This window comes from Sinocyclocheilus anshuiensis, unplaced genomic scaffold, assembly GCF_001515605.1.
Source record: "Sinocyclocheilus anshuiensis isolate Anshui unplaced genomic scaffold, SAMN03320099.WGS_v1.1 scaffold2464, whole genome shotgun sequence".
NCBI classification, from domain to species: Eukaryota; Metazoa; Chordata; class Actinopteri; order Cypriniformes; family Cyprinidae; genus Sinocyclocheilus; species Sinocyclocheilus anshuiensis.
Genome location: NW_015542484.1, coordinates 48,832 through 58,214, shown reverse-complemented (window position 1 = coordinate 58,214; position 9,383 = coordinate 48,832). Strand labels below are relative to the sequence as shown.

At 42.8% G+C, this 9,383-nt stretch overlaps 1 long non-coding RNA gene across 1 annotated transcript; it reads left to right on the top strand.

The window, feature by feature from the left end:
• Positions 1–5,826: 5,826 nt before the first annotated feature.
• LOC107693998 (uncharacterized) lies at positions 5,827–6,603 on the top strand. Its single transcript, XR_001634812.1, has 3 exons — positions 5,827–5,889; positions 6,195–6,255; positions 6,364–6,603. It is a non-coding gene; the product is annotated as an uncharacterized LOC107693998 (long non-coding RNA).
• Positions 6,604–9,383: the final 2,780 nt, after the last annotated feature.

Here is a 9,383-nt window from a genome sequence, read left to right as displayed (position 1 = left end):
GATATGAGAAAAGACTTTCCAAATGCAACCCATGTCAACATGATACGCATTCTTTGGATACCCGCTGATTTTCGGAGTTGTGAACTACACTTGGATGAAACAACACATATGAGGTATTCATAAGGTGCAACTTCTGTGGGTCAATGGGTCTCCTGAGAATATTTAATTGCACTTAAAGGCAAAGATTAAGCTAAATGAAAACGCGCAGACATCTCCTAACCACATCAGACTCATGATGTCATGTGGTAGAAAATACCTGCACTGTTAAAACCCAGTGTAGCGGGAGCAATAATCGGAAAGGGAACTCTAAATTCAGCTGACTACGCCACCCTGTCAATCAGGGAAAATAAATTATGAATTGGTCACCTACAAAGGGCACACAGGAATGTGGTTTCAAAGACAGAGGCCTGAGACGTGGATACCAAAGTACAAAAGCTTTATTTCAACAATAATAAAATACTAACCTTAAAAATCATTAAACTGTAGACCGGATTAGATTTAAAAACATAGAATACACACATAACAGACAAAAACTGAGGCTTACCTATAGCTAGTTTACTGAGCGCAAGGCTCCTATATTGCAAGAATCTAACCACCAGGTGCATAGGTCTCACTACACCACACACACACTTACAATAAGATTAAGGGTGAACACACTGCACTCCGTGACAGCGTCCCACCAGCATCGGTTCCTGCAATAGAAGACAAAATTAACCAAATAATCTCAAAACAAAAGAAATATTGCTAACAATTTTACAATGCTTAAAACTTAAATGCAAAACCCAAAAGAAAATCAAGACACCTGCTATGAGGTTAAAAATGTCTCATCAAATCGAGGTAGATGTTCCCTACAATTTCATATAAACATACCAATAAAGTAAACAAAAAAAAAAGAAACAAACCCAGGTCAAGCAGAGCAAAAAGAAATATAGATAAAGCAAAATCACACTGAAAGAGGGTTAAACCATAAGAAACAAAAATACAAGAAACACAAAAGCAATTACAGACTAAAGAACAAATACAAACACAAAGCAAGAATCAATAAATCAGCAATAAACAAAACAAGTGCACATAGAAAAAAACTGGTCTAACGGAGGAGGCCGATACACAGTGCAAACACACGCCAAAGAGCAGTTTTAAGTCACAGGAACTAATGTCAACAAAGCAGCAGCATCAAAGAATGTTGCCCCACAGGCTGCACTGAATGCAATGGATCCTAATCCAACTATTCCTCCTGAAAATAATTAACCGCAAAATTATTTACCACATAAAATACTATACATCAATAGAGGTAATTGCACATACCTTCATGCTGTCGCTATAGTCACGAGTCCAGTCGCACACGCAAACGGACATCAACACGGCGAAAAGGCACGGGATTACAGCTGGAGCATGTTGGATGAGAAAGGCAACCGCCAGCTAACCACTATGATGTTTGCCCGTCGGAAAACTACAATCCGAATAAAACGAGTTACTTCAAGCACACCTCTCGATGCTCACTAGTTAGCAAACACATACCTGTGAGAAGGGAAGAGCCAAAACCGGAATGGGCGGGCCTCGGGCAGTGACGCACAATCGGTGCTCCAACACACAATGGCGCCTTAAAAGTCCCCTTTTATATACCCCTGAAAGTATATGATTGGACAACTCATGCATTTGTGGCATATTTAAAGAACCAATGCACCCACTGTCCATCCCACTACAATCTACCCCCCCACTCACGGATTGTCGCCCAGATGATCCTACTACTATGTCATCATTACCTAATCCCAAGGCCTAAAAATGCCTGCCACCATACCATGTATTTGCTGCAGAGAGGCCCCACCAGTCTCTCCCACTGCACGGGGAAGATGGTATAGATTTGGATGCTGGCCCGCATTTACACGTCTTGTCCTGCGTAAAGTACCCTCATCGGGCCTACACAGGCCTTCAGGCTGCGACTCCTGCAAACTGTCTGTATCCCTAGCTGGAACCTGTCGTCCTGGCCCAATAGCATGAACTGGTCCCGTAACACTCACCCACTCCCGTGGACCAAGTTGACTTGATAAACCACTGGGCTCCACAGGTCCTGGATTTTATGGCGGCCCCTTACCCCATAATCACGGAGGTACACCAGCTGACCCTGCACCAGTGGTTCATCTCGGATATGCTGATCATGATGGGCCTTGCGCCTTTCAGCAATGACCTGCAACCATTCACGTGCACCTGCAAAGGCCACCTGGAGCCTCGTTTGATGCTCCAAGACCCAGTCATGCACACTACCCTCTCTTAGCTGTGGGTCTCTCCCCAACAGGAAATCAACGGGCAGTCGTGGCTCCTGACCGAACATCAAAAAGTGTGGCGATTCCCCTGTGGCCTGATGAGGAGTGCTATTATAACTAAACACAACCTGGGGAAGACAAGCTACCCAATCTCGTTTCCTGGACACTGGCAGAGTGCGCAACAGATTATGTAAGGTGCGGTTAAAACGTTCACACTGGCTGTTACCGGCCGGGTGATAAGGAGTGGTACGAGACTTCTCCACGCCGTAGAACTCACATAACTGCTGCATTAACAAGGACTCAAAATTCCTACCCTGGTCCGAATGCAGAACGCTCTTGGCTCGCTGATCCCTGGTTGGAACAGCCAGGGTATACTTACTGAAAACGTCAGTCATCACAAAGACGTTTTCAATGCCAGAGCTTGTGGGCTCCAAAACAGTGAAGTCCACCGCAAGAATGTCATTTGGCCTAGATGACAATAACCGTCCCATAAAACCCTGAGCAAGTGGCTGGGTGTCCTTAGCTGCCTGGCACCGATCACACTCCTGACACCAACTTGCCACATCTGAGAACATTCCCGGCCAATAACACCTCTGTCTCACCAATTCGTTGGTGCGCTCTCTGCCCTGATGTCCGTGTTGCTGGTGCAATTGCCTTAACACCTCGGACCTCAAGGCAACAGGCAATACTAATTGCAACCCCTCCTCTTTACCATTAGGGCAGTGAACCCTGCGATAAAGCATACCACCTCACTCCATCAAACGGTCCCACTGACGGAGCAATGTTAAGGCTGCCTTAGTCATTCGCCGTCGTTCATCAGGACCCGGGCGAGTACCTTTTCTCCAGAATCGCAACACTTCTTGGATAACTGGGTCAGCTGCCTGCAACGAACCCAACTCATCGGCTGAATAACCAGGAAGCGTAGAAACTACACATTGGGTCACTATTCCAGCAGCAACCACCCCAGTTAACGGCCGCAATGACTCAGGGATTGCAGTGCCTGGGGCCAACCCATCCAACAGACCAGGTTCCAAGGGGTCCCTCCGTGAAAGTGCATCTGCATTTTTATTACTCTTACCTGAACGATACTTGATATCAAAATTGAAGGCCGCCATCTGAGAAGCCCAACGCTGCTCAGTCGCAACAAGCTTTGCAGAACTCAGGTGGCTAAGGGGGTTATTATCTGTAAATACCACACACTTATTACCCAACAGGTATTCGCGGAACTTCTCTGTCATGGCCCACTTGAGCGCAACAAAGTCCAGCTTCATAGAGCTATAGTTGGACATGTTGCGCTCAGTGGGCCTTAAACTGCGACTGGCGTATGCCACTGGTCTTACCTTACCCTCATTTTCCTGGGAAAGGACTGCCCCTAGACCTTGATGGCTGGCGTCCACCTCTAGGATAAAGGGTTTAGAGAAGTTTGCATATGCAAGTACTGGGGTGGTGGTAAGTTTTTCTTTTAACCCATCAAAGCTCACCTGACATCTCTCACTCCAGGCACTAGCAAAGCTCCTACCTGTCTGCTTACACTTTACACCAGCAAACTCCCCTACCAGCTTATTTAGAGGGGCAGCCAACTTGGCAAACCCCTCTACAAACCGCCGGTAGTAGCTGGAGAAACCCAGGAATGGTCGCAATTCTGTGACACTAGAGGGACGAGGCCACTGGGCCACAGCCTCGATCTTACTAGGATCGGTTGCCACTCCCCTGGAAGAGATAACATGACCCAAATATCTCACCTCTTGCTGGAGGAAGGCACACTTCTCCAGCCTAGCCTTTAACCCTTCCCGGTCCAGACGGCCTAAAACGACCTCCAACCTCTCCAAATGCTGAGCAATAGAACTGAAGAACACCACAATATCATCTAGATATAAGAGTAAAGATTGGCACTGCTGGTCCCCGAATAACCTCTCCATAAATCGCTGGAAGGTAGAGGGGGCATTGCACAACCCAAACGGCATTCGGTTGCATTCGAACAGGCCAAATGGGGTGCAAAAAGCGGTCTTCTGCTTATCCCCCTCTGTGACAGGAACCTGGTTATACCCACTAACTAGATCCATGGTGGAAAACCAACATGCCCCTGTCAACGCATCCAGCGACTCCTCAATCCGAGGCAAGGGAAATGCATCCCGTCTAGTCTAGGCATTTAACTGGCGGTAGTCAACGCACAAGCATCCTTTTTTTTTACCAACACAATTGGAGAGGCGTACGGGCTACAACTTTCCCTGATTATCTGAGACTCCAGCAGTTGATTAATGTGGGCCCTAACAACCTCATACTCAGAGGGAGGTACACGGCGATGTCGCTGCCGCACTGGCACATCATCTAACAGTGGGATATCATGAGAGATGAGACTTGTACATCCCAAATCACAATCATGTTCAGAGAACACTGTCTGATACTTCCTAAGCAAGGCCCTTACCTTGCCCTGTTCTAATGCTGGCAATGCAGTCAGGTCCACCGCTGCAATCTGTTCTGAAACCGTGGAACTAACTGCTAGGGTGGCTTGAGAATAGACATTTGCTGTAGAGGGTCTAACTTCAGTAACACCCGCTGGCAAACTAACAACATGCACTCTAACCAGAGTACCTAAAACTCTGCGTGGAAAGAGTAGGACATCAGACGTGCCCATGTTAACCACCGGCACATAAACTGAGCCTCCACTCACTCGCACCAAGGCGGGGGAGGCTAACAACCCTTCAGGTAAGCCTACTAGCGGCCTGCCTGGAAGCCTCGGTTCCTGCAATAGAAGACAAAATTAACCAAATAATCTCAAAACAAAATAAATAATGCTAACAACTGTACAATGCTTAAGACTTAAATGCAAAATCCAAAAGAAAATCAAGACACCTGCTATGAGGTTAAAAATGTCTCATCAAATCGAGGTAGATGTTCCCTACAATTTCATATAAATATACCAATAAAGGTAGCTGTTCCCTACAATTTCATATAAATATACCAATAAAGTAAACAACAAAACAATACAAACAAACCCAGGTCAAGCAGAAGAAAAAAAGAAATATAGATAAAGCAAAATCACACTGAAAGAGGGTTAAACCATAAGAAACAAAAATACAAGAAACACAAAAGCAATTACAGACTAAAGAACAAATACAAACACAAAGCAAGAATCAATAAATCAGCAATAAACAAAACAAATGCACATAGAAAAAAACTGGTCTAACGGAGGAGGCCGATACACAGCGCAAACACTTGCCAAAGAGCAGTTTAAAGTCACAGGAATGTCAACAAAGCAGCAGCATCAAAGAATGTTGCCCCGCAGGGTGCACTGAATGCAATGAATCTGAACTATTCCTCCTGAAAATAATTAACTATATGTATATGATGTATATGATTTTACTTTTCTTATTTCTACAAAGAATTAATGACACTTTTGTCAGACAAATTTTAACTACAACAGATAACACATCGCTGTTCTTTCAAAATTATTAATTTCAAATTCTTTTCCATGGGGTTTTTAACATTCACTGAGTAGGCCTACATGTCTTAATTCTAGTTTCACTGTTAAAACCAGTATGGGTTACAAATGTTTTATGTTAATATGTTTTTAACGGTGATCTCCAGGTATCCATACAAAGCTCCTTACTAAAAAAGAAAGGAACATGTGAGTACGCTTCAACATGTATTATACAATATTTTTGCATGAGTGCCATTGTTTCATGTCTTTCGTGTTTATTACCATTTCCTTAGGTTATTATTTTTGACTCAAATAAATAGATATAGAATAAAGATTATCGTCCATGATTTTCCCCAATACAGACCCCAAACATAATATCCAAACATAATCTTCATCTGAATTATGTGAGTACAAAATGCACATGTAAATTCAAGAGGCCTATAAGAAAAGTGCCATAATGCATAGAGAATAAAGAAAATCCCTCTTGATCTATTGTGACTGGCATTTTACAGATGATCAGGATTACGGATGACACTGTTCACATTTTGTTTGTCGGACTATATATGTCTTAAGGTGAGTACTTCTCTTTGAGAACCGTCAGCATTCAGTGTTTATAGAAATAAATGAAAATTAAGAAAATTTTTACTTGAGAGTGTTTGACTAAATTGTTATTTCTTTTAGGACAATTAACCATCTCCGTATCCATACGATGAACCGTCAACATGAAAAGTAAGTCTGGCTGTTTTATACTTACAACTATTACAACTGAAACATACTGTATCTAACCACTGCACTGAAAGCTACGCATTCAGTAAAGTTTGAGGATGTTCCACGCTCTTGAACAGCTATAGATACATTTCAATCATAATCTTTAAACAGGATTTATGCGTGCACAAAACCCTTATGTAACTCAAGGGACCAAATCACTAAGAAAATAGAGAACATCTTACAAGAAAAGTACAGTTTCTAATGAATACAGAAAATAGTTTTGTAAATATACTGTTTTAAATGACCTTTTCTTTTCTCCACTAGATTTAGTCATTTTGTTCAGATAGTAGATGACACCATTCACATTTCTTTGTTTGGTTGCAAGAGAGAGTATAGTCGACTATATGACAAAATTGAGTAAAAAACGGGTTTAGACGAATAGTTAAGGTATGTTAATTTAAAAACTAGTTAGAGTTTGTTACAAGTTAGAAAATAAAAGAAAAATTTTGACCATCTATCTAAAACAAACAAAAAAAAAGTATCAGATACGTTCGTTAAACAGTACGTGACAGTCAAAATCTTGTAACATTGCAATTTAAAAGTTTGAGAGTTTGTTACAAGTTAGAAAATAAAATAAAAATGCTGACTTATCTCACCGTGATCTAAAACAAAAAATATCCTTCCAGATACGATCGTTAAACAATACGTCAGTTTTTCTCTGTACAATTTTAAAAGTTAGAGCTTGTTACCAGTTAGAAAATAAAAAACGTTAAGCGACAGGTTAAGATACTTGTCAAAATCTATGTTGTATGCTATCATTCATTACAATTTAAAAACTAGTTTGAGTTTGTCGCAAGTTAAACAAAAGAAAAAAGACCCCGTGTATCTTACGCTGATACATTCTCACACGCTGCTGTCAAAACTCGGAATGAGCTCAGGGGCGCGTAGGTCAGGCTACACCTACAAACCCATCCCCTAACAGCGGAGGAGTGATAATCACCCAAATGGGTTGTAACGTGTGTTTAAAAAGGGGTCTGTTGAGAATAACATCTTACCTAGACGCAAAATACAAACGGTGCTTTTGTGAATTGAAGAAACAGGAAATTATTCTGTAACAATGGCTGAGGTATCATCACCTAAAACTCCTGAGAAGAGTGTTGAGTTTGCTATGGGTGATCTTACTCTGGCACCGAGGAAGTTGAAACATGGACCGTGTCTGACCAAATTCCTCCACAAACCTTTGGATAATGTTAAGTATGAGTTTCATTTATCCGGTAATCTTATTTGCAGTTACAACTTTGACAAGAGCAACTGGGAGGTCAGACTGAGTACCGTGGACAATGATGAGAGGTTCACATACGACACGTGCGACGAGCCTGAGCTGTTTTTCACTGTAAAATATTGGTGTTTATTTTACAACTATGTCTGGCGTGATCTAAAAGACGGGTGCGATGACCCTCTGTTCATAGGGGAGTGGAACGGTATCACTCCAGGTATGCAGTACAGAGTACTCGGGGATCACGTTAACAAGTACGCTGATGATTACGTTTTATGTACTTTGTAGCGACCACAGCTCGGACCTACCTGAACGCGCTTGGCCGATATCTGAAGAGGATCATCTCAAATACTATACCATTAAATTTTTTTTTCAATGGAAAGACGTGTCTGCGCTAGAAGACATATTCGGTAAGACAGACAAAGTTTGACAGCTACAACAACTTAAAAGTGAGAATGTTTCACCCTGAATAGTGCGTGTCCAGTCGGAGAGGGGTTCAGTAGCTCCGCCTACATTCTATAATCGTTAAATACAGATGCCCCGTACTCTCAGAAGAAATACACTTCAAGCGATATCGCCACCAACATGACCCAAGAAAATACAACTCCTCCTAGTTTTGTATGCGACGACTCCGCATCCGCACCGGGGACGGCGCCAGACAGAAGAGGATCATCTCAAATACTATACCATTAAATTTTTGTTTCAATGGAAAGACGTGTCTGCGTTAGAAGACATATTCGGTAAGATAGACAAATTGTTTAAGTGGTGCGAGGCGTTTGACAGATACAACAACTTAAAAGTGAGATTGTTTCACCCTGAATGGTGCGTGTCCAGTCGGAGAGGGGTTCATGTAGCTCCGCCTACATTCTATAATCATTAAATACAGACGACCCCGTACTCTCAGAGGAAATACACTTCAAGCGATATCGCCACCAACATGACCCAAGAAAACACTTCAGCTCCTCCTAGTTTTGTATGCGACGACTCCGCATCCGCGCCGGGGACGTCGCCAGACAATGCTACCTGGGTGAACAAATTCTGTACAGAACTCGGCTACCATAGTCTCACTTTCCTGGCAAAGTACAGACCTCCTCACGCTGGACCATCTGACGCTACAACTTCTGAAGCCGTCTCGGACACAGTCGACAGCTGCATCGGTGTGACCGGTCATAAGCTGTTGTTGCCATAATTCTGGAGCATCTGGTTGACAGACAGCTGAAGAAATATTGTTATAGTTGTCAGGTCGATCATCCTTCGCAAACACAACATTCATGTCTCTATGAGGCACCTGCGTACTATTTTCTGGGATGTTTTGAACAACTGTCGCATAAACTGTCTAAACCTGATCTAAAACTCATTCTGGCCCGAACCTTGAAGCAGTTCGGTTTAACCCCGCATCTGCAAAGAATTCAGGGTGTTGTCGACACTGTTCTGTGTGAGCTCAGAGATGAGATGTACATAGTGGAAGGCTTGACTGAACTCAGGACGAAACTTGTGGATGAAACCTTTGAGCAGGCCGTTTACGACGCGGTTGACAGCTGGAAGAAGAGTGCACCTACGGACTCTGACTAACCAGAGCCATGGGAAACCTCTGCAACACAACCTGTCTGACAAAACTCTTATTTAAACAGTGAATTAAGAGCGAGATAATGTGTTTATTGTATAAGATTACCGATGATGAGAGTGAATGTTATGTGAATAATAAACGTTTAATGAA